The sequence below is a fragment of the Rhamphochromis longiceps genome, linkage group LG10 (genome assembly GCF_057381845.1).
Source record: "Rhamphochromis longiceps isolate RC_006_pf linkage group LG10, R_longiceps_female_GT1.1, whole genome shotgun sequence".
In the NCBI taxonomy this organism is placed as follows: domain Eukaryota; kingdom Metazoa; phylum Chordata; class Actinopteri; order Cichliformes; family Cichlidae; genus Rhamphochromis; species Rhamphochromis longiceps.
The window spans coordinates 11,646,381-11,670,239 of record NC_140566.1 but is presented as its reverse complement, the minus strand read 5'-3'; the positions used below and the strand labels follow the sequence as shown (position 1 = coordinate 11,670,239).

The following is a 23,859-nucleotide window of genomic DNA, read 5'->3' as shown; positions in this document are numbered from 1 at the left end:
TCCTAACTCAAAATCCACAACGGACTACCTAAAAAATACCAAATAAGTTGAAGGTTTTCCATGCGTATGACAACTGTGATTATAAATATGCACAAAGTCTCGGGAATATTAGCGTAAGTAGGTATAAAAGGGTGAACTGCAAGTCTCGCTACTGACAAGCGTAGTGCTTGCCAAAAGGATGGTACTAAATACTAACTTTGCAGGCTTCCCAGTTGTTTTTTAAAATAAAAAAATATATATATATCAATTACAAAACTAATCTGAATTAAAATATTAAAGGTCTTATAGTTATTAGCTGTTTTTATCTTAAAAACATTGTTCACTGGATTAAGAGCATCAACTTAAATAAAATAATAAAAAACAATCTGTTCTTTCTTAAAGGGATTCCAGATGATGTGATAGTTTTTCTGCCAACAAAACGGAGAAAGGGAAATAATAATAATAGTACAAGAAAAATATCCCAAGGAATAAAGATGGAAAGAACAAGATATGAAGCCAAAGTTAGCACAAAGGGGAAGGCTTGGGAAATAATGTGAGGAGAATGGTGGAAAGGTAAAATCAGCCATGGCCACAATACAGGCAGGTGCTGGTAGTAAGGGTAGAGTGGTTTGCTGGCTGTCATGTTAGAGCTCTTCCTCCTGGTCTTAAATCACACTGATAGTTTATGAAGACAGCATGTCGAACCATAGCTATGAAAGAATTATACTCTTAGCATAGGTTGAATAGTTTCCGTCTGGTCTGGTTTCCTCTATTGTATCTAACCAAGGATTTACACATCTAAAACAGTGATACAAACCCTGTTGCTGTACAAACCTACTGGGGACCTCAAATGTCCCTAAAGCCAAAGGCCAGCACTTTTACATCACAGTCATTGCTTCATTTCACTTTACACATGGCGGTCTACCTTCATAACACGTCACTCGTCAGTACTTTTCTGCCTGCGCTGTTTATATTTTCAAATGGCCATTCTGCCATGAAGTTTCCCTCGCAGCTCATTTCAAACCAATTCAATTTCAGTAGTGTCAAAGGAGAAGTAGCATGGTTGTTAACTGTGATTTTATAAGCCACGGACGAAAAGAGAGAAAAATCTCTTTCTAGGAGGCAACAATCTTGACTTATCTGAACCAGAACAGTATGTTATTGCACATTTTTAAAATGTTCTTATTTACTTTAGAGCATTGGTCAGTTTAATATGCAAGTAAACTTAAATTTTTCTTGTAAGGACTAAGCGTTAATATTCAAATTTACCAAGCAGCCACAGTTCTGTTTGACTCTTAGATAGACTAGTCTGTAAAGTTTTAATGAGTTTTGAATATTATTTTAAAGAATTAATATCAAACTACAGAGAAGCCCATGTTGAAAAGAATGAAAGAAAATGTTTTTCACCGATCATAATTGGTTTCAGTCAATTAAACACAGCCCTGTATTAAGATGTTAAACATGTCACATCAACAGTGGTCTACTGTATGTGTGACAGCGGGATATGGGGATAACCTGGTAATAACACCAGCACTCCAGACACTAGTCATTTATGCTTTTGCTTAAACATGTTCTTTTTGTCAAGAGGGTTAGGAAGGATTTGACAAGAATTCCCTCATGGTGTGTTTGCAAGGCCGACAAAATGGAGCTGTAGTACCGAAAGCCCTCGTCTTTTTTGATTGAATGCTTTCAGGTAACCTTGCGAATAATGAGACCTCGCTCAAAGAAACAACAACAAGAAGTCAGGCCTGACATTTCTCGGTAATTCCTTGTCTATGTAAACTGGCCCCGGTCTAACTAAACATACCCCTGCTGGGTTAAATCACCTTAATGTGAACTGAGCGTATGCTTAATTGAACTATTACTGCAATCTGTGTTGTCCCAGTAACAAGCATGGCCTTGCCTTTTTACTATCATATAATCAAAGTCTAGCCACTTATGTTTTGAACATTACAACAAAAATGTGATTAGGTTTTTCTTTATTATGGATTTAAAATGATATTTTGTAATGGGTGTTACAATTTGAAATTTAGTTACACTCCCAAGGGGAAATAATACACATAAGGAGCATTAGGAGATTGTGCGGTTCTTACTTGTGTAAAACCATGTCAGTTAAAAAAAAAAAAGCTATGCTACAGAGATCACATATGCTGAGAATGCAGTGTGTATTTGGAGAGAACCAGAGGTGTATTGGAAGACATAACACGAAGTGCAACTGGAAAAGCAGGAAAATTGAGCTGTAATGCTAAGACGGGGTGATAAGTAGATGTAACGCTGTGCACAGAGGCTCCTGTTAAAGTGAGAATGAAAAGAAAAGACCACAACAGACATAGTTTTATGAAGAAATGTTACCATGTCAAATTTAAACTTTGATTTAGCAAAATCTATTATTTTTTGTTTCAAATCTTTTTTTCCTTTTTTTCCTTTTTTTTTTACCCGATTTGCTTTGGTTTCCACACAATGCTTGTTTAGGTTCAGGTACCAAAAGTACTTGATTAGCTTTAGGGATTTTTTTGACATTGTAAAGTACAGGTTAAAAAGCTCTTTTCTCTAGCTTACAATAGCATTCCCACAAACATCATACAACCACTATGTCTCCTTCATAATCTTTCATAAATTATTGATTACAATAGATGAGCAGATAACGTCTGGGCTTATTTATAGGTAATAGTGGGAGCCTGCTTACTTGTAATATGTATGTTGGGCCAACATCTGATAACAGCATTGTATTGCAACTGGGCGGATAACTTCTTAATAAAGTAGTGGTAAAGAGTTCAGCATGAGCAAGATTTTACTTACACACAACACAATTTATAATACTATAGGTGCAAAAACATATATTTTGAAATGGATAATACACGGTAATTTTGTAACCAATTCAAATCCAAAACCATGAGCATCAATAAACCTTTTGATTCAATACTGAATAAGTCTTTACACCAGCAAAGGTGCTTGTTTAGTTGCTCAGATGCTTTGAAACATTTGATGCAATTACACCAGCGTGTTACTGTCTCTCTGTTTGGAATTCAATGACTGTCTTGTGTTTTTAAGTACATGGCATTCATTCTGTTCGCATGTTCTTGTTTGTGTTGTTGGAGTCTTTCAGCGCTGCTGAAACCCATCTCCCTAACTGCTGTGGTAATGCACTGTAGTCCAGTTGTGTTCTGCACATCCAAACAAATGAATAATTAAAATGTTTTTTAAAACAAGGCTGGATTGGATAACCTGCGTAGCGTTTTCTCCTCTTTGGCAACGCGGCAGCCTTTTTCCTCTGAAAATTAAACCAGGCGAGCTCTATAAGTGTGAATGCAGCTACTCCTGCAATATCAGCAAGGGATCCCAAGAATAACAAATTGAGTCTTTCGGGTTGTTTTTTTCTTACCCTTTATTACACCGAAAAGGGAAAATGGCATTGAAAACCATAAATATCACCTCCCGCAGTAATACGTAGCATTTTCATACTCTTCAGAAAAGTCTGAAAAGTTAAAATACATACAATAAAATACATTTACCTCAAAGGAATTAAAAATACACTCATCTAATTGGATGAGTTGGCATGGAAACTGATATTAGGTGGACTGTGTATCTGCTAAATAAGGTTCTTGTATATTCTGATTGTTTGACTGATATAGGACTTTTAGGACGAACAACAGTACCGATATTTCCTGATAATTCCTTTTTCAGACACACAAAACATAAACACAACAAATCTGTGTTACATGTAGTTATTTAATTACTCATTTACACTAGGCTCTGCCCAACTGCTGTGTTTGTAGGAAACACTTGTTGCGAACAGTGAATTTGCATAGTGCCCTCTGGTGGACAAGCTATGCAATATTGACACTCATAACGTAGTTGAAAGATCTTCACTTTTTTAACCTTCATTTATCCACCCTTAGACTTAAATAAAAACTGAAATAACAATCATAGCTATGAAAGCTGTCTCTGCTTTTAACCAAGTGCTTTCACTGTATAAGGCTTAATGTAACTTAAGTAACTGAAAGGGAAAATGTTGTGAATTAAAAGAGCAAGCAAACAACTCACATTGTTATAGTAAGGATCCAAACAAAAATCTGCTTTTTATGATCAGGCACAATCACGATCTGCTTCCATACTGCACATGGCACAAGTAGGTTTTTTCACAGAACAGCAGGAGGTCACCTTGCCGAGGAGTTGAAAATGTACACCGGTCCTTAGCAGCTCCTCCTCAAACAACTAAATATAGAGCCAATGCTTCTGAGCCAAAATTAAAAACGATCTGAAGGGAAAGATCTCCCATTAATTACCATTATCTTGTTTAGCGGAGGGGTTTTTGGTGAAAGACTGCTGTCAAAGCTAAATTCATTAGTAAATATATTACTCCTGTGGCTTTGCTGCAATAAAAGTCACAGTGGGTTTTGCAAATTGCCTGCAAATCTTTTGCTGCCCTCAAAATAGCACCGTAACAATGACCAGACACTGAAAGATAAATCCAGATTGTGCAATCTGGACTTCAACATATTGAGGAATCATTATCAGTAATGCACAAGACCAATCGGTGACGGCTGCAAGAAATATGCTTTTCTTTTGATCTTCAGGAAGCCATTATCATATGTTTTACATCTATATTTCATGAAAACTTGCTGCCAGGGGAATCTGTAATACTGTCTGAGATGCAACACTGTAAAACAAGTGTTATTACACTCTGGCATAAATCGATGGATACCCAGAGCGCATCAATATTATAATAACTTGTCTACAGCCATTTTAAACTCATCCATTAAAGAGCAGCTATTATTTGGTAATGTAGATGTGCATCATATTGGAAATGTGACAGATTTTAAAATAGATTTACAATAGAAAACTAAAAAAAAAAAGCAAAAAAACATCACACGATATATGCGTGAGAGAGCAGGTGCATTATATCTGATCATCAGTGAGCACGATAATGGGCAGGACAATCGTCTATAAGTTGTGCAGCCGGTCCCACGGAGTTCAGCAGCATGGAAAGCGGGCCTGCTTCATCGTCTTACAATGGGGCATCATTCATAGTAAATACGCTCTGTGCTATTTAAGGTGACACGACGCAAAACAGCTACAGAAAGTTAAACACTGACTGTCACGTTCACTGGAAGGTGTACTCTTAACAGATGGGATGGCTGCAGTCATGATCTTCTGGGTTAGCTTACATAAAGCACTGAGACTTGCTGTATGTGATGTATTCTGCTGGAATGATTTGTATGCCCAAAAGTGTTGAGAGGTTTCCTGTACTCCAAAGGTACTGCTGTGAGGTCAGCTGAATAAAAGATGGGGGTAGGGGCAATCTGGGTTTCAATGCTGGTACTGACTTTAAAAATTAAAATAAAAATGAGGAGAATACGAGTAGTTAACTGGATGAAGATTGTTGTTTACTAAATTTGATCTGCTCTTGAGATTTTTCAGTTCTCTCCTTTCATAGTTTGCACACCAGAGACTCCGCCATGCCACTTGGCTTCACCATCATTAGCAGAATAACACACACAGTTCACGTGGACTGCTGTTTCTAATAAACTGCCCTGAATCCTTTGATGTAAGTATTTGACTGAACTACCTGACATACTGTAAGGGTGCATCTGAACTCCCTATGCTACCACAGTGGTCCTCGATGTTCAATCATTTCAAGTGTCCTGAGCCGTGTCTTGTTATTCTGTACTTTTGCTGAATTTATTTTCAGTTGTTGAGGAAGTCCTAAGATTAGTAATGCAAGCAGAATATTCCGTTCAACTGAAAATGATCGTCAAGGTCAGCCTTTGTTCTTCTGGTAAAACAATGGTCACAATGCAAGCGCCATAGAGGGTGGCTTGTAGAAAGCAGTAGCACGCTCTGGAGATACAGATGATCAGGTGAAAATATGGATGGTGTAATATGATGCAGATTTAGGTGTTTACATGAAGCTGAATTACCCATAAATCACTATGTACTGTAGAATTCCTATCATGTGTAGCAAGTCAGCAGAGCAGCTTCTCCAACAGGTGACATGCTGAGGAACTGTATTTAGGAAACACTGAAATTTCATGTATAGCCACTGTAGATCCCTGGTGGTCTAGTGGTTGGGATTCGGCGCTCTCACTGCCACGGCCCGGGTTTGATTCCTGGTAAGGGAACGCCTTTTACTGAATATGCCGGGGGGAACCCACCCGAGGGATTAATAAAGTTTCATCTGATCTAATCGAATCTAGATATTCAGTAAAAACACACACAAAGTAACTCAAAGTGTAACAGAGTACATAAATAGAATTTTGGCTGTATTTTGCACATCCAACATGGGTTTTTACACCAAGTTGAGCAAGATACAGCATCTAGTGACTTAATGTATAATAAATAAAACACAACAAATCATCCTTGTGGGATGACAATTTTTACACAGGGCAGCAAGTTTAATGTTCAGTTATTTAAATGTTGTGTACAGTGCATGTTTTAGGTGAGAGACCAAGATTCAAAAGAAGACAAAATTTGAAAAAGCTCCAATTTTCACATTAAAGCTCGCCACTTAAAGTGATGCTTCAAAGCTTGCTCTTTTTATCAAATCCACACCCAGGGGTTCATATTTTTCAGCAATGAATGCAGAACGTCTGCAGCTTTTGTCCGAATTTTGAAAAACATTTTTAAACATCACTAGTATTCGGTATGCTGTTCAACGCTGGTCAGAGTTTGATGATTGCTGTTCTGTATTTTTAAATGAGAGCGTTTTACATTACCTAGCATCTTTCTGTTGGCCACGTTCTTACATTGTGCTTAGCTTTAAATATTGATTTGGTGATAGAGACAAAAAGGACAGTGGACACACAATGACTTCTTAATCACCGCATCAGTTTTCACTGACTTCCCAAATTATGACTTCACCTTTATTTGTTGGGCTCCTGTAAAGCAGTGATTGAACTGCCAAGCACCAGCTGACATGAATCACACACTCTTGTGTACTTTACACCGAGCAACAGTTCAATCCTGCAGCAGTGGCAGAAAGCAAGTGGTTATCTACAGTTCCTGCAGTTCTGCTGTATTTCACACTTGTCGTCAGTGTCCTTCAGCCGATGAGACTACCGTTCGCCAGTGTCATAAAGCAGATATCAAATCCCCATCTAAAAATGTAGATGCTGACATTTAAATAACAGCAAAATGGGCTGCCGCCCTAATAAAAAGTATCATGTCAAATGCGTCTCATTCATGTCAACACAGCCCACAGCTCCATAATAACCATGACAGGAATATTTATTATAATATTTTTTTAAGAATACATGTCATATTTCAATGCCAGCTGGAGTTTGTACACCACTGCAAAAACAAATAAATAAAATAAAATTAATCAAATATTACAGCTGCTTAATGGATCACGTGCGATGAATTTAAAAGGTGGATCTTTGTGTTTCAGGAAAGGTCACGTGTCCCTTTTTACTGGGCTTTTGCATGTGTCACTAATAAAAAGACGCATTAACTTAGTGCATATTTTAATGGGTTTTGCCGTGATATTCTTCTCGGAGCGCGCGAGACAGGATGGCCCTTATCCTGGCTTATCTTATGGATCACTCTTATGTGATGTTGTTTCAAAGGAGGTTGCACAAGATGGTTACCATGGCATTTGCACAGGCGTTTTCTCCAGCTTTACTTTGCTCACAGATAATGGGTCAGGTCAAGCTATTCTACAGCTTCTCCTCTCTGTGGTCGTGATATGACTGAGAGCTGGGTCATTTTAACCTCCCTTTCCTCTGACTCGACATCTTCGGGCAGAAATTAAAATCTCCGAGCCTCCATTACAGCAGCTACAGGTTTAAACCCAGCATACAGTCAATGTTTTATATCAAGAAGGGTTAAAGACACTTGGCTAAGGTACGGGATACGATGAGCGGATAGCAACAGCTCCCACAATTCAAATATAAACGAGCTGCAGATGGGTTTTAGTGCTGTTTTGTCCGGATTTTTATTGTTCAATTTTTTTAAAAACCCACCATTAGAGTGTTAAAGACTCCAAATTTAAGAAGTGATGTCCTATGTGCAGCTTTATGGACAGCTAGTCAGTGGTATTAAGTGTACTGCAGCAGTGACTATGGGTTACATCTAATCCCAAAGTTCAGAACAACAAAAATAACAGACTTGTGAAGAATGTTCTTGATAAATCTCTAAGGGCTCAGGTCAGTCCCACACAGTACAATTGTAAACGGCATGAGGGCTCTTTTGTGGAATTTTTGGACTCTTGATAAACACTTTCTCTAAGTGCACAACCCTGAAGACTCTCGTTGTGGAACTCACTCACAACTGAAAAAAAAAGGACTGAGAGTCAAACCCAGGAAGTATCCATGGAAATATGAACATTAAAATAAGAGCATGTTAACTCTGCACAATTAAAATCAGTTTAAGTGCACTGGGTGTGCGTTACCCTAATGAAGGCTATTTTGTGTTGGGTATTTCTAACAGAAACAAACTCTAGTGTTCACACTAGTGATCAAACCTTCTCTGGATTAAAACACGATGCTGACTTTGCCATAACCTGAAAACATACTGTTTGTTTTGGAAGTGTAAATCTCTTCCACCTCTTCTTCAAGGTCAGCTTGGAGCACTTTGAACTGGATTATATGAGAACATAGAAAAACATTAGGAAATGTAATATTTTTGCACAATTCAAAGTATCTTATTTCAAAGTATCCCCTTATTAAGGCTTTTCCCCCAGTGTGTAATGTCTTTAGTTCTCTAGTTTATGTTTTTTTTTCTATTGTTAATCTAAAATACAATTTTGACACCAAAAATAATCTAAGGTGGCTCTAAAGTGAGAATTATAGTGTTGAGCATTCCAAGCAAATAATACAAAAGTAAACCCAGAAGGTATTTGAAGAAAATTGTCTCATCCAAGGCTTAGTCCCTGATAGTTTTCCTTTTTTGTGTGTTTTCTCTGTCATCAAAGACAATCAAATGACAGTGATCACAAACGCCTGCCTTGTCTCTCACAGTGCAATAACACATGGAGTAACATGTAGGTTCAAACTGAAAAAAAAAAGAAATATAAATGCAGTTGGCTTTTGGTCTTGTGCAGCCAGATGAAAGCAATCTTGTGTGTGTGTGTGTGTGTGTGTGTGTGTGTGTGTGTGTGTGTGTGTGTGTGTGTGTGTGTGTGTGTGTGTGTGTGTGTGTGTGTGTGTGTGCCAGTGCCAATCTCAAACATGAAGTAACAAATGACACTTCATTTTACCATCGCTTATTACCTCAATCTTACAGTTATGAATCCATAAACCATAGAACAGCTTGCAAGGTCAGGATGCTAACGTGCATGAGCCTGTTCACCAGCTGCCATGTTCTACATGCTACCTGTTATTTCAAGACATGCAGTGACATCACTTAGCTGCAGTCACACAGGAAAGCACTGATGAGGAAATTCAGCTAAAAAAAAAAAAAAGACAATATCCTGAAAGTAATAGAGGTATGAAAAATAATAATTAAAATCATATTGCTTTAAAATTCTGGGCTATAATGATGGAAACAAGCACTGATATGCGACAAGGCTGCCTCATCCAAACAAACAAATACACCTATACAAACAACCCAACAGCTGTGCTGCTGCAAGAAAGCTCTGACTTTACGAGAGGAGAGAGAATATTAAAGTGAACACTTCTGAGCACTTCACCTTCCTCACCCAAACATACTTCATTAAACATTAAGACTTAACACGTTTTGTTCCAGATTGTAAGTCCCCCACCTTGTGTTCTCATTCAATCCATTAAGCGGCCGTTCTTTCCTTTTCGTCCCTTTTATCTTCACTTCTAGGCCATTTTCTCTCTAGAAACCGACTGACACCGAGCTTGCCACAGTATTAACTTTATTGGCCCTTAACTGTAGTTTATTGGACGTAGTGCTCTGGGAATGGTGGCAATCTCTGTATGTTCTTGAAGATTAAAAAAAAAAATAAAAAAATCAGATGAAGCACACGTATTACCTGCGGTGTATATGAAGAAGAATGGTCATGCTACAATTCTGCCATACTGTAGCGTGCTATTTTTTTATTTTTAATTTTGTCTGATATGTAGTGAAACAAATTCCCACTAAAAGATGAAGCCCAGGCAAGGCTTCCCAGTCTTCAGCTCCATTCTGCTGTATTTGAGTAAGCCTCCTAAAATGCCAGCGCCGAGGCTGACGTTACGCCGGCCTAAGAAAAGCAATCACAGCTATTTGAACAGCACGCCAACAAGAGTAATACGAAATTCTTCAAAAGTCTACAAAACCACTTTATTGGTTTTCTGATGGATTTCTAATGTCACTTCTCCGTAGCTACAGGCCCCATATCTGTGTGTGTGTGTGTGTGTGAGAGAGAGAGAGAGAGAGGAAAAAAACAACACACATTCACTCCTTTAAAAATGAAAATATACCATTTCTCATGACCTGTCAGAACAGAGGTCCTGTTGTCTTCCATTAACTGAGCACTGCCCAACCACCGCTGAATATTAATGGAGCCTTCCCTGGATCATCAGCATGTGCATTTAATTCACAATCCTATCTGCATCTTCTAGGGCACAGGCTTTTTTGACTGCATGTGTGTGTGTGTGTGTGTGTGTGTGTGTGTGTGTGTGTGTGTGTGTGTGTGTGTGTGTGTCAGAGCTGTTGTGAATTTGTTGATTAGAGGAGACGTCTTCTGAGTTCAAGGCCTGTCACACACTGTGCTTGAGATGAGTTACGTTGCAGCACAGAGGCATAATTAAGCTGTCATCAATAAGTGTAATGAAAAAAAAAAAGGGGGTCATCAGAAAATAATCAATATCTCCACAATCGAGCGGGATCGGCAGCCCCGGCTGAGAATAGCAAGCCGGTCTGATTGACGGTCCCCGTGCGTGATGAGCTGATCTCCAATTAAATCGCAGCCGTATCTCCCCACTAGCCGCGCGGTTAAAACCACTTGGATACGCAAAGTGGACCGATCGCGTTAAGATGCCACAGCTTATCAACAGGCAAGGCCAATAGAAGGCTCCCACTGAAAGGAAGAAAATGTGTGCTATAGCAACAAAGTGGCTCGAGGATTTTACATGGGAATCTCATTCCTCAGTATTGACAGTGCGTCAGGACGGGCAACGTGCGCAATGTGCGAAGTCACCAAACATATTGCGCACACATGAAGCCCGCGGTAGACAGCAAATCTCCAGTCACGTTTGGGTGCTGGTGGTGAACATATGGCTTACCTAAAAGACGCGATGCAAGCACCGGAATTAAGATGAAGAAGAGGATGATGATGGTGATGATGGCCCGTCCATCTAAGCACGATTCTTCTTTTCTATCCTCCGTCGGCGTGTCGATGATCTCCTAACTAGGCCATTTCTCCCCGGCTCGCAATTATTTCTCAGGAGAGCAACGCAGTCGCAGGCTTCCGCACATCAGCACACCTTCTCGGTGTCCGTCTTTCTCCGGCTTTTCCAAAAAAAAGCACACCTCATACTGGCCCCCTCCTCCTCCTCCTCCTCCTCTCATCCCTCTCTGACAACACCCCTGCTATGTTTCCTTCTCCACGGAATATTTGACTTTTTCTTTTCTTCTTTTTTTTAATCAGGCGGAGACGCAGCAGCGAGTGCGACCCAAACACGGGAAGGAGAGAGGGAGAACGAGAGAGGGGGGAAAATGAACTCACAGGAAAATAAATGCGTAACGCTATAGCGTCAGGACTCGCGCGTCGCTTCAAAAGTCAACGCAGCGATCTGTCCTCTTTCTCTCCCCCCCATTTGCCCGCGCTGATAATAATCCGCGGTGTGCGCCCCCGCTGTGCCGAACGGCCCCCTTTAAAGAAAAAAAAAAGATTACAGGTTGACTGACTTAAAACACGAAACAGCGCTTCAGCGAAGACACCCCACCGAAATCAGGTGTCCAATCTCTTCTTCGCGCGCTTGCGTGGTGCTCTCTCTCTCTCTCTCTCTCTCTCTCTCTTCACTTGGTCTCTGATGCTAAGGAGAGAAAGCTCGGAATGAGAAAACAGAGCCCGCACCTTCCGATCAGCCCGGTGCTTTTGGAACAACACCTGAAAGGCTGTGAATATCAGGATGATGCAGTGGTATTTATTTTTGAAGCCCGCACTGAAGGAGATCCCACTGCTTTTCAATCTCCCTCTCTCGCTCTCTCTCTGAGCGCAGTCTCATTGACTCTCGCGCAATATTTCAGTCTCACTGCTAGTTGTCATGACGAGGAGGCGAGACGCATAATTCGGCGGAAAAGGGCGCTCGATCTGCTGAAATACTCGCGTGGAAAAGCAAAACGCGTTTGCTTCCAGCGTTTATAGGTGATGATCTGTGCCAGGCTGACGCAGATTTTTGTTTTCTTCTTTTTAATTTTTTTAAATTTATTTTTGGTACTTTTTTGGTGGGTGAAATATGAAACACCGTAATATACGAATGCACGGGTTACATATAGAGCAATAATAATACAAATAACAGCAACAATAAATACTTACCTATAATTTCTGCTTCCTGGTTGAGTATATTATTTAAGGAAAATGAGCATGGATGCAGAGCTCAGCTGGTACACAGTAAAGACTACCTGCATTGATGTGACCACTAGGTGGCAGCACAAGCACAACATGCCAGCCAAAAGTGACCAGTTAGTGTCCCTAATAGCGTATTCAAATTAAATCGTTGGGGTTCGCCTCTATGCTGTGAATTGAACTGAGCTGAATCAGTTGTGTTGGCAATCAATTGTTTGATGAATCTTGCCACGATACTAACTTTCTATTAAGTTCTGTTTTGTTCTTCGCTCACCCTCGAGGGAAATATGTGGCCCTTCAGCTGCTAGATGCTTTCTCTGTTTGTCATTTGGTCCTCGACAGGTAGCATGAAGCAGGGGGCTTTAAAGCTGTTTTTGATCAAAGTAATTGCGGCTGCATCTGGAAGCGATGCCGATAGGAGCATTGAGGAGGGTAAATGGACTGCACTTACATATAGCACCTCTTTACCCTAGCTCTTTACAAAGAGCTTCAGCATTTTTGTCTCTCATTTTAACCACGTAGACACCAAGACGACAGGAGGAAACTTGCTGAAATTTTGCCCAAGGACACAGTGGGCCCTAAAAGTAAAACAATGAAGACGGGTCCCAAAAAGAAAAGAGGTCAAGCAAGTCAAGTGATGATTGTTGGTCGATTCATGACTCATTAGTGAGTCTTCCCATACAATCTGTGAGGTGTATCATTGCACAGTGTCATGCAATTAATATATCCTTAGTGTTTATTTTCTTTATTATATTGTTTTATGTACTTTAATAATGAAGGTTTGTAAAGCAAAGCCACTTTTGACTCATAAACTAAGTTCAGACAGGTTGCCCTGGTAACGGACCTCAGAAAGGGGAAGTTATTGCAAGCTGCACAGGAAGTTTTAGTGCACAGGCATATTATTAAATCAGACAAATAAATCAGACACAGAAAAGAGGAACTGAGTAGAAGGAGTTTGTAATGAAACTGTGTGTGTCACGTGTGTGACATCTGAAGTACCGAAATAACACTATGTAAGACACATGTTCAGCTAAAAATGTTAGAGTTTCTGCAGCTGGCTTTTGGGGCTGTGCAGGGCTCTCTCTTCCGGAAGATGATTGAATAAAAAGAAATATAAATGTTTTGACCACTATGAGTCGGGTTTTCTCTGTTCTATCATGGGGACAAAAGAATCGGGGTTAATAACAGCAAATTTTGGGTGTTACCAAGCTGTGGTCAGAAGAAGCAGTGTGTGAAGATGACACTCAGTATGCTCGCTTTGAATCCACAGTTCAACGTTACAACCCTCATGATGGAATCTTTCTAGTCACAGGAAAAAATGAACCAAGACATTCTGTAATTTACCCAAACAAGCCTCTTTCGCTGGATGACTGAGTTCTGAGTTTAGACTTTCAGACAGAGGTTGATGCGTCTTTACAGTCAGTGAGTCAGGTGAGGAATTCAGTCATTCGATATAGTTTGGAGCCCGGGATGACTTGTGCAAGGTCTTCGGGGTGACTGGACGTACAATCAGAACACACTAGAGGGATGAAGTATCCCATTTTGCCTTCAGAAGGCAGCTTGATGTCTCATGGAAAGAAAGATGCGGCTGGAAGTATGTCTGAGCCACTTACTAAATGCAGATAGGTGGCAGGAAATGGATAGATGGATGGACAGATAGATAAATGCACACTAGATTAGCCTTCAATTATGACAGCCATTAGTGCAGAGGAACTGCACCGTGATCCTGTAACTCACTTAAGCAAATGTTAGATGATCTTAGCAATATGTCTTTGCTATGTACAAAAATGATGACTGCTCAGTGCAGCGAAATGCAAAGAGCACTGGACTCTTTGAGTAGTTTAATTGTGAAGTGAAGAGGTCTAGCTAGTTTCACCTGATTTAGGATGCAAAACTGTGACTTCATTACTGTTAGTTTAAACTGACCCTGCGTTTTCAAAATCCCTTTTTCTGCTTTCATTTCTTAAATGTGTGTTCAGTGTTTAATCATTCATTTCTAACCCCTGTGAAACAATACTGTCACTTAGAAGTGTTCTGAAGTATTCTGACATATGAAATAAAGGGGGCTGATATCAAAAGGGCACGATTTCCAAGGTCAAGATTTCGGTATGTTAAATGTGTCTTATAAAGACATAGAATGCACCAAGGAAGAGTAATCACAGACCGTTAGCAACGTCTTGTTGTCAATCTGGACAGAGAACCTAGAAAAGGGAGCTGATAAGCACTATTTCTTCTGGGCCGGTGCAGAGGGAAATCTTTTTTTTTTCACCATTCCTTGCGCAGAGGGCAGATCTCAGGTGTCTTGTTAAAACGAGAGGGGAGATACGGTAGGTACAAAGGTCCCCGAGGCTCTGGCCTCTCCTCATAGGTCAGGGAGGAGATTAAAGGGAGTCAACAGCTGCAAGAGTATCATCTGCTTACCAAATATTATTAACCGCAACAACAAAGCAGTATGTGACCAGACTGGGAGCTGGAGCCTTTGCTGTCAGAAACTGTGAGTGGGAGAGAGGTTTTTTTTCCTGGATTGCATCACAAGTGAGATTTTCAAGGGAGAATAGTGAAACTCTGCACTGCTGAATTAAACTGTCGACTGGCTTGGATTGCATTCAGCTGGGGTACAAGCCTATTGTAAATCAAGGCTGTGCATGCTGATCTCCCATCCATGGGTTGCAAAAGGTGGTATATGACTGGAAGAATTTGTAAATTGCCCTGATGTTGATTCAAAAAGGTACAAGAAAAGATAACTTTGTATCCAGCGGTCAGGACTGCTGCAAAGTACACGTTCTCTCTAAAATCCCATTTATAACCTGTAATCCTGTATTACAGTTTTTTCTGATTGCTTAAGCACATTTTTTGTAACTATTGGCTAATTTTGCAAAACTCTTCACACAAATAAGAAAACCTGTCACCCAATCATCAAAACATTGTAGTTCTCTTGTAAAAGCAAACACAGCTGGATTAACTCTTCACACCTTCATAAAAATGGTGTTTCCGTATCAAACAGTACACACAAGCCATCATCTACTAAGCACACAATGCGCCAACTGCACACTGATGGTATGAATACAAAACACATCTGGCCTTTGCTTTCTCTGTGCACAAGGTAGGCTATGTCAGTTTGAGCTCATACTGCTGTCATAGATCCATAAGCATAGAGGGATCCAAACTTCAAGTACTGGTGTTTATTCAAACACATCAAAACAAACACAAGTGGTTATTTCCAAGTATAGGATTATTTGCAATCGCCATAATGACTATATGGGTTACTTGGTCTGCAGTGAACATGCTTCCTCTGCCCCCAGCATCTGGTCATCTAGCAACTCTGTAAAGTAACAATTTCAGTATTTTTACATCAATGGTATTGGTGTGTTTCTCATTGGCATATGGCAGTGCTACAAATCTTTGTGCGAAGTGACTGTACTAACCGATTCTCATTTCAAGATGTCCTTATGGTACTTGCTACAGTGTAGCGGCTCGAGTTAGGCTGGACCCGTTGGCCAGCTACCCTCAGGGTCATTCCACGGTTGATTACATGGTCCACTATTGTAGCTCTGATGTCATCAGCGATTCTATTTCTTACTCTTCCTACCCTTCCTCTCCCCCCTCCTCATCTTCCTCTCCCCCTTCCTCGTCTTCCTCTTGCTCCTCCTTGTCCTTGTCGTCCTCTTCATCCTACTTCTTCACCTCCACGTCCTCTTCCTCGGCCTCCTCTACTTCTCACTCTTTCTGCTCCCTCCATTGTACTCCGCACACACAGCTTACCTGTATTATAGTGCTTAGGCTGATTGCAAAGTGAACTAATTATCTAAGAAAGTTTTGACATGTGAAAGTGTGCCAGACAGTTGGCAAATTAGTGTTAATGATAGCCATACATGTGTATACTTTTGCTAGGAGTGTGTTGGAAATTTGGTAATTGAGTGTTGTGCAGTGAATTGTGCCTACAGTTTTGCAAAGTGTGTGTTACAAAATTGCAAACTGAGTGCAAAGCAGTTTTTGTGCTTTTAGTTTTGCAAACTCAGTGAGTGGTTTTGCTATAAGTCTGAATAGTTTTAGAGATTGTGCTACAGGAATCACAGTTAGGGTTTAAGCATTCAGAAAAAACTGTAAAACGCTGTCGTGCTCATTAAATAGACTCTGAGCTTCCTATGCTAACTGACTGAGCAGCATCAAACAAGCACACAAGAGAATTAGACAAGCCACGGGATCCAGTTTATGAGGAGACAGCGCATTTCCTGTATTCAGATGTTGTAGAACACCTCCCTCTGCTGGATAGCTGCTGTTATTGCATTTCAAGACAGTCAAAGGTCTATTTGAAGTGCTTAAAGTACTTCGAGGGTACACAATTCAACTCGGCACCCCCGTTTTGTACTTTAAAAAAACTACTAATGATCTTAAGTAAGTACATACACTCATAAAAGACTTGAAAAGCGCCAGTGTAGTAGGACGGCACTCCATCATCAGTGGAAACATTTTGTGAATACTTACATTTCAAAATGAGTTAAACAGTCTTAATCTAATTCACTTATTACAAAACCCCTCCATTCAATTAGTTTTTACAGTGTCTGCAGAGAGTAATCAGTAAAGGAAAGCAAGCCGTGTCCTTTGGCTAGCAAGATATGCTTTATAAAACTCTGGATGCGCTGTGAAAAGAAGAAGGTCATAAAACTGCATTGCTAAAATGTAGAGCCCACTCTCATTAAGTTAACGGCTGTACTGCTGCTATAAATGCACTGCTGTGGAGCTGAGGTCCTTATCCTGCTAGCTGTTTAAGAAACAGGGAGGAACATGTGATCAGCGACTGTGGTTGGAGTCAGAGCAGTCAGACAGAAACTCTGGAGCTTTAGGTTATAAATGGGAGTGAAAAATACTCATGACAGAGAGAAGGCTGAAGGATGGTGACTATAGTTTTACCATTTCCATGTCCATTTAGCATGTCATCAAGGATCTAAACACAGTATGTGTTAAATATCCAGGATGGATGTCTTCTCGTTTACCAATCCATTATTCAGTGTGAAATATCCAGATGACCCTGTCATATCATAAAGGTAATCATGAATCATGTATAGTACTGTGAAGGTAATTGGGCTAATGTTAAAATAATGATAATGTAAAAATAATCTTACTATGATGATCGGAGCATGTGCCTTATCTCCTCCTTAATGGTTGGGACAATCTGAAAAAAAAACTTTGCATGAATATGCATGAGCAAAATTCAATTCAATTCCATTTTACAGTTTTTTCTGAATGCTTAAACCCTAACTGTGATTCCTGTAGCACAATCTCTAAAACTATTCAGACTTATAGCAAAACCACTCACTGAGTTTGCAAAACTAAAAGCACAAAAACTGCTTTGCACTCAGTTTGCAATTTTGTAACACACACTTTGCAAAACTGTAGGCACAATTCACTGCACAACACTCAATTACCAAATTTCCAACACACTCCTAGCAAAAGTATACACATGTATGGCTATCATTAACACTAATTTGCCAACTGTCTGGCACACTTTCACATGTGAAAACTTTTTTAGATAATTAGTTCACTTTGCAATCAGCCTAAGCACTATAATACAGGTAAGCTGTGTGTGCGGAGTACAATGGAGGGAGCAGAAAGAGTGAGAAGTAGAGGAGGCCGAGGAAGAGGACGTGGAGGTGAAGAAGTAGGATGAAGAGGACGACAAGGACAAGGAGGAGCAAGAGGAAGACGAGGAGGGAGGAGAGGAAGATCAGGAGGGGTGAGAGGAAGGGTAGGAAGAGTAAGAAATAGAATCACTGATGACATCAGAGCTACAATAGTGGACCATGTAATCAACCGTGGAATGACCCTGAGGGTAGCTGGCCAACGGGTCCAGCCTAACTCGAGCCGCTACACTGTAGCAAGTACCATAAGGACATCTTGAAATGAGAATCGGTGAGTACAGTCACTTCGCACAAAGATTTGTAGCACTGCCATATGCCAATGAGAAACACACCAATACCATTGATGTAAAAATACTGAAATTGTTACTTTACAGAATTGCTAGATGACCAGATGCTGGGGGCAGAGGAAGCATGTTCACTGCAGACCAAGTAACCCATATAGTCATTATGGCGGTTGCAAATAATCCTATACTTGGAAATAAACACTTGTGTTTGTTTTGATGTGTTTGAATAAACACCAGTACTTGAAGTTTGGATCCCTCTATGCTTATGGATCTATGACAGAAGTATGAGCTCAAACTGACATAGCCTACCTTGTGCACAGAGAAAGCAAAAGCCAGATGTGTTTTGTATTCATACCATCAGTGTGCAGTTGGCGCATTGTGTGCTTAGTAGATGATGGCTTGTGTGTACTGTTTGATACGGAAACACCATTTTTACGAAGGTGTGAAGAGTTAATCTAGCTGTGTTTGCTTTTGCAAGAGAACTACAATGTTTTGATTATTGGGTGACAGGTTTTCTTATTTGTGTGAAGAGTTTTGCAAAATTAGCCAATAGTTACAATAAATGTGCTTAAGCAATCAGAAAAAACTGTAATTCTATAACGCCACATCACAACATCAGTTGCCTCAAGGCGCTTAGCATGCATTTTCCGAATATGAGTGCACTTGCTGCCAAATGCAATGGTCAGATCTGTTTATTCGTTGAAAACTTGGAAAAATCGAGCTTGGTTGATTTAAAAAAATAAACGCTTCTGACTCATCAAATTATGAGAACGGTGTGAACAGCTTTGCTAAGAATAAGTGAATCCACAAAAGATTTTCGATGCATTAAACAGTACCACGCATTTTACACATCTAGTACTCTGAAGGTTAGTTTTCTGCTGTACCTCAGTATTTTTACTTTCTGTTGTTTTTTCCTTCTGTGAGAACGTCATCCCCATCCTACCTATCGTCACCTGTACCAATTACTTTCCTGTTGTTTAATGAGACAACTATCTGTTTGTATCACTTCTTGTGCCATCCTGTTCTTGGATTTAGTCCCTGGTTTCCAGACCTCACCCTTTTTTCTCTTGGGTTTCTATTCCTTTACTTTTTAGACTTTGTTGTTATTGGATTTTTTTGTTCACATCAGCCATCAAACCTCACTTTTTGCTGAAATATTCTGCCTCCTGCATCTAGGTCCTCACCTCTACAAGCCCTTAAAACAAGCCCTGCAGCAGTCTGAGGCTTACAAAAACTCTTGAGAACAAAAGTACAGGGCAAAGATTGAGGCTGGATGATGGGAATTAATAAACAAACTGCGTACAAACCAGTACTGCAGATTGACATTGCACAGGGAACACTGGCAAGAAGCAAAGTGTAGGAAACACGTGGACAAGAGAAGACAGATGGATGACCAATATTAAGAACCGAGGACTTTAAATCTAAAACGAGACAGATGTTACAGAGACCAATGACAGCAGCGCAGCTAAATACAGGAAGTAAGACCAAACAAAAACCCCAAAACATAAAATGACTAAAAACAGACATGCGCATGGAAACATGGAAGGAAAGACAAAAATAAACACAATATTAAAACAATTAAGAAGGCCAAAATACAAACCAGACCAAACCAGTGTTGGGTGTAATATGCTACTGAAATCACATTACATTTTTTATTAACGTAAAGTGGCGTGGATATGGACGTCACTTTTATGTTTTTACTGCATAAAAGAATAAAAGTGATGAAGATGAAACACAAACTACTTCTAGGAGAGAAACAATGGCATTTATGGTCTTTGCTAACATCTGCACAGATAGCATGCTAACACAAAGCTAGCAAAAAAAAAAAAACTAGCAAAAAAAAAAAACAGAGTTAACAGCTGAGCGGCCCAGTAGCCAGAACCTGAACTTCAAGAGGTAATGAAGGCAGTGATGAGCATTTAGACTTTCAGCATTGTAGCCTCCATTTCTGCCTTTATACTTTTTTACATTAGAAGTAGTTTCAAGTTTCTTTGTGCTCATTCGGAGAGGGGCTTATGTTGGTGTGTGGCCCTGTAGGCTAATATTTACATTGTTAACTGGTAATTATGTAACAATGCGTTTCAAGTCATTTTACGCAGTAACGTGAAAGTAAAGTTTAATTAATTACTTTCTCCTGTGTGTAATTAAGTAACCTACTGCATTAGTTTGAAGAAAGTAACATGTCGTTATTAATAAATTACTTTTCTCTCTCTTTTTTTTTTGAGTAACAACCTCAGCACTGCCCCAAACCATAACAGCATCACACAAATATCATATTGACTCAGGCTTTCTGTTTTTCTGTATAACAGTTTCTGACATTTAGCAGTTTAAACACACTAAAAAGGAGCTTAATTGTGTCATTAAGTTTTTCCTTCAGTGTGCAACACAAGTATTAACATGCTGTCCTTGCGCTCCTACATAGATGTCATTGTAACCCCCTAAAAAAGGGTTTAAAATAGTTCTTGAAAGTTTGCAGTACAGAAAAAAATAAATAAATAAAAGCCACATTCTGACAAACTCTAACGGTAAGGGGGAAAGGCTATATTTAAATCACTATGTGAAGAAAAAGAAATTATATTTGAGGAGGGCAAATAATTAAAGGTCATCCAGTCAAATCTACAAGACATGATGCTGAGAACATTAGGAGCCGGATTGCAGATAGAGACAGGGCTGGAATGATGATTTGTTCCCTATATTTAACACCCATTTAATCTCTCTCCCTCTTACTTCCCTTTCACTCCTTCTCACTCAGTCCCCCTCCCGTCTGTACGTAACACATTACAGTCTCCATAGCCACAGCTATGTCTTTAATAGGATGAGCAAAATCATGTTAAAGGATTTAAAACCTCTGCAGTGAATCGCTGTAGCGTTGCCAAGCTCACTCTCTGTCGTTCAGCTCCTCATTTTGTCTCCCCTCAAACACTCTCCCTGCTCAGAATTACTTAGCACTGGCTCACACCGTTCACTCCCACAGACTCCAGACTAATGAGAGAGGGCCAGCAAGGACGCAGCAAAATAAAAAAAAAAGAGAGAGCAATAGTAAGTGGTTGACTATTTGTGCCACCGTGTTTTTCACACTTTTATGTTCAGCGCAAGCCACATTAAAAGTTCAACATTTCAAAAAGAGCTCTGGTGCAAACGTCGTTTGCAGGATCTAAAAGAGTATTAAATACTGGCGAGAAAATGTTTCAGTATGAATGTTTGGAAAGGGGTGGGAAAGGGATGTCTGGTATCGAGGAGCACGACTTGAGGCTGCTGTTGGAATCAGAAATGTGAAACACAGAGGGTACAGCCTGTCCCAGTTTTCCCATCATTGTATCCAAATTTGCCAAGGATCTTTTAAATGAGTTGAAACCCATTCGGAGTGGATTAAATAGGGAAATCACATTACAATATGTAGCTGCTGGAAGTGCTATGTGTTATAGTTAATGGCTGTTTTAACACAACACTAATGGGACATAGGACATGTGGGTCATCCAACATCCCACATCCTGCTTAGCAAAGTAGATGAGACATTTGATTAAAATGTTTTGCCTTCCTTCATTACATGGTGCTAAAGTAAACCTTGCCTTTTTATAACAAAAAATTCTACAACGCACTTTTGGTCAGCAGCTGTGAGGTCTTAAATTCTTCATAAGTAACCATACTCACACTAAAAATGGTCCTGCAACATAATCGAATCTGTTAACTGTTTAAAGATAAGTCAGCTTGTGTCACTTCCAGTGTTCACCAGTCAGATGAGGATGTTTCGTAAGACTAAACAGGACGGCTAGGATTATAGTCACACAGATGTTCAGATCATTTGTTATTCGCAGTGGAAACCTTGACATAAAATCACCATAATTATACTGATTAAATATACCCCTCTTTTTAATGTCTTTTGCACATGAGCACAGGCATGCTGACATGTGCACTGAGCTTATTGGAAAAAAAAAAAGTGTTAGTGAATGAACAAAGCAGCCAGGGGAATGAGCGAAGACATGCCCTTGCTGTGTTTTTCAAGGATGCAGCAGACCTGTGATTCAGTTGCGTTTTGTGAACAGCAGGAGGTGCTGGCTGACTGCGCTTGGCTTTCCTCATCGGTCTCTAATCCCGTACCGGCTCTGTCAGGGGGAGATAGTCACGGTCTGCGAGTAAGAGCATCAAGAAGGAGAGGGAAACCGGGATCGAAAAAAGGAAGATGGGAGGATACACGGGGACCGGCAAGGCAAATGGTGCTTTAGTAAGGTGTTAAGATGAAAAGTGAGGGTATAGGTGGTGTGGGGGGGACAAAAGTGTTGTGAGTACATCCACAGATGCGTATTTGGAGTGTGTGCGCAGTGCTGGATGGGTGATCCTTAAAGACATGTTTTGGTTTAGCAGAACCACTCGGTGGCTGCCTCTCCTCTCCCTGTCCTCTTTCTCTGTCTTCCCTGACTGGCTTCAGACCAACACTTCTTCTAGTGTTACAGCCTCTCCCATGCCCCCTACATCCACCTTCTCTCCCTTTTTCATCCCTCCCTCTCGTTCTCTGTTTTCTTCTTATCACTCTGTGAAATACTTCCTTATCGGATTCTCTCCCTGAGGCCCTTTGTCTCTTGGAGTTGCAGGTGAAATTAGAGGGTATAATTTCCTACAATCAGCAGAATCTGGTCCACGGCACCCCACCCCCTCCCCGCCTCTTCTGCCCTTCCGCCATACAACCACCCCCTTCTCACAATCCTCACCATGGCCAGGGGCAGAGGAACACCAGCAGACTCGGTGAGAAACCTCACTTCGTTCTGGGGTCACTTTTATCTTCTGATCGTGGGGAAAGCACAAACCGACACAAAGGAAAAGAGGCACTAATGAGCGTATTGGTCCGGTGTGTGTGAGTGTGTGTGCTGAGGTGGAGCGAATGAAGGTTAGAGTCAAACGCATGGAGGAAAGTGGAGGGAAATTAAAGACAAAGAAGAAGCAGTGACGAAGGAGAAGCAAAACATTTAATGCACAGACGTATCTTCACACATGGATGTGAACATCACACACTGAAGCAATCTGCCACACTTGAGGAGATTATGCCGCTGAGTTTCCTGGATTATTCTCTTCTGTAGCCGCCGAAACATCCACCTCCCATCCCCCACCCACACAAAATACTGCCTCTCTCCATCTTTCTGCACTGGTCTGGGGTCTAGACTCAAGCAAGGATGCCCCAGTCTTCCACTGCTTACATAAGCATGCCCCCATCCTCTCTTGTGTCCCCAAAGCTGTCCAGTGAACACATGATCCCATCACTCAAACACTGATTCCACTGCTCTGACACTGCACAGCCTGCAGGAGAGCCTGTCTGCAGTCAATTAGCTTCATATAGCATCTCAGCCATTTGACACTGTCTTAGATGCCGAACAACCTGCTTTCGTTAACTATGAACAATGCAATTCCACAGGAATGTTTTTCCCTCCAGCTAATCGTGTTCCTTTCTCTAGTTTTACAGAACAAAGCTTTTTTTTACCCCCTTTGTACTGTATGTTGTGGTGCACTT

At 40.4% G+C, this 23,859-nt stretch overlaps 1 protein-coding gene across 2 annotated transcripts in view; it reads right to left on the bottom strand.

The window, feature by feature from the left end:
- Nucleotides 1–11,792, bottom strand: part of nlgn2b (neuroligin 2b) — a 73,023-nt gene extending 61,231 nt beyond the window's left edge. For both annotated transcript variants that reach the window (XM_085420164.1, XM_085420167.1), the window contains exon 1: nt 11,151–11,792. The gene's annotated coding sequence lies outside the window, so the exon portion shown is untranslated. The remainder of the gene's footprint in view (nt 1–11,150) is intronic.
- Nucleotides 11,793–23,859: the final 12,067 nt, after the last annotated feature.